This window comes from Alosa pseudoharengus, unplaced genomic scaffold, assembly GCF_046254945.1.
Source record: "Alosa pseudoharengus isolate Yale_2024_CS ecotype anadromous, Long Island Sound unplaced genomic scaffold, YU_APseudo_1.1 YU_APseudo_1.1_scf_9, whole genome shotgun sequence".
Lineage (NCBI taxonomy): Eukaryota > Metazoa > Chordata > Actinopteri > Clupeiformes > Clupeidae > Alosa > Alosa pseudoharengus.
The window spans coordinates 34,214,317-34,216,508 of record NW_027468881.1 but is presented as its reverse complement, the minus strand read 5'-3'; the positions used below and the strand labels follow the sequence as shown (position 1 = coordinate 34,216,508).

Here is a 2,192-nt window from a genome sequence, read left to right as displayed (position 1 = left end):
GGCCTGAACTGGAAGTGTTTCTTTTGTGCACAGTAGATCTTTCTAAGGGTAATCAGAGTGGACCCATCCCTTGAGTGACACCTAGTGGTTGTCTCTGTGTACTGAGAATGCAATGACCGTAGAGAATTAGTCTAGTCGCTGGTTCAGGCAACTTTATCAACTGGAGGACTGTTTTTTTGGTCTCCTGCATTTACAGTCACGTACAGAAGACAGTTGTGCTGGTTGCAACCTTTCAGATGCTCCAAATCGCCCGATTGTGATGAGGGTTCTGTCAAGCGCCTGGTGTGGTGTGAATCTAGAGCCTCGATGTAATGGAGGCTATATTGAGCACACAGTGGTATGGTGGCTTTGTCTCTTATCTGTGGCACTCAGATGACATCAGTCAGACCATCTCTGTAGTCTTTTTTTTTTTTTTACGACACCACTTCATGAATGCCCAGTTGAGATTTATAACTCCCAGTGCTGGATCTAATGCAATACTGTATTTTCTGGTAAAAATTAAATTATGTGGATTGGAATTGGTTGTACCAGTCTGTAAACTGAAAGTTGGAAATAAATTGGGAGTATTTATATTTGCATGTAGCCCTCTGGCACTTCTCTGAAACAAACCGTTGCTTCTTCTGACTCACAGACAATAGATTTCAATTCCGCTTTGTCTGGTTTGTGTAACTGCAAAGTCATGCATGGAAGTGTGACTCAAGTGGATCATGACCTTACTGACAGGTCAGCTGTCAGAATAGGTCAATGCTTGGGACAATCAATTCGATGTTGAAAGTTGTCATTTTTTTCCTTTGTCTTGGGAAAGAAAGTTCACAACCTCCTTATTTGCACAGTTAACTTCCTCCTTTCTCCTAAAGCACAAGTATGACACAGCAAACAGTGCATGGAAAACAGACGTATGCACAATCCAATAGGGTAGCGGAGCCTGCAATTAGAATTTGAGAGAAATACTGATATCTGTCCGTCCCTCTCCTTCCAAGCCTGGACAGAGTAATCGAAGTGGATGTAAGACTTTCTGAGTGAGGCTACTAGCTGTGATTGGGCTAGGTTAGCCAAGGCTAATGTGCTGTCATTCACAAGCATGTTGAGCTTCCATTTTCTATTAATAACAATACTGTTTCTATTATTTCACAAATGCTGACAATAACTATGCAGATAGTATTTGTTTTCATTTATTTTATGCTTTGTGTATGTGTAATTTCATGATTTGTTGTTTGCTTAGCCAGTACTTGCATGTTTTGTTGCGCTTGCTAGGCCAGAACAGCATCTAATGAGCCTTGGTATTGAAAATGATTGGGTTAGCTCATAGTTCACATCATGAACAGCTCAGGGTGGTGGAAGGCTAAATGAAGACATTAAGCCTAGCAAAATTAGAGCCATAAGATCCTCACCCTATAAAGGTCATGTACATTTGTGCCCAGTTTCCATTACTTTATGACTTGCCTCTCATTGAACTGGTACAAATCCAGAGCTGTGAAACACCTCAACAACAGCCACATTGCCTATAGTCACTTACATGAAAATCGACATCAGCAAAAGTATTTCCTAAGCAGTCATTGGCAGCTCAATGAAGACTTGAGAATGTACAGACCCTTGACACCACTGAAGAAAGGACAGTTAAAACCTGTACACACTAATAATTCCATACTGAGCCCAAAAGACATTGTAGTTCTCCCTCATGAACACACAGGGGCAGTGTAGATCCATGTCTATGATTTCTATGTGTCTTCATACAGCGTTTGCAATCCGGATCCTCATCCATCCTGATAGTGTAAGACATCAGCTCGTGTCAGTTTGTATGTGTGTTTAGGATTTATCACCTCACTTAGAGCTGGCTCACAAATTGAGTTGCTCTTCACTTTATGCAAGAGCTTGGACATCTATGCTTCTTGCATAAGAGCATGAATGGGTCCTTCAGCTAGTAAATAAGACTCAAGGCCCCTCACTGCCTATCACCCCCTCCCCAGACTGTTCTTCGACAGTCTTTCTCCTTGTGTACCTGGAAGATGATCTAGGGCACGTGTCAAACTCAAGGCCATGTCATTTTATGCGGCCCGCAAGAGCTTTTCAGAGTAGCCTACACTTGATATTTGCTTAAAAATTGGTGTCTGATGGAAGAGTGATGATGAGGATTTTTTATAATTAATATAATATAATTAATAGCATATGTTATAATAACACAGAGAAATATG

General features: G+C 41.1%; 1 protein-coding gene across 2 annotated transcripts in view; it reads left to right on the top strand.

Annotated features, from left to right (window-relative positions):
- Positions 1-572, top strand: part of LOC143115187 (rho GTPase-activating protein 4-like) — a 13,823-nt gene extending 13,251 nt beyond the window's left edge. For both annotated transcript variants that reach the window (XM_076277125.1, XM_076277124.1), the window contains exon 24: positions 1-572. This exon is cut by the window's left edge and continues 349 nt beyond it. The gene's annotated coding sequence lies outside the window, so the exon portion shown is untranslated.
- Positions 573-2,192: the final 1,620 nt, after the last annotated feature.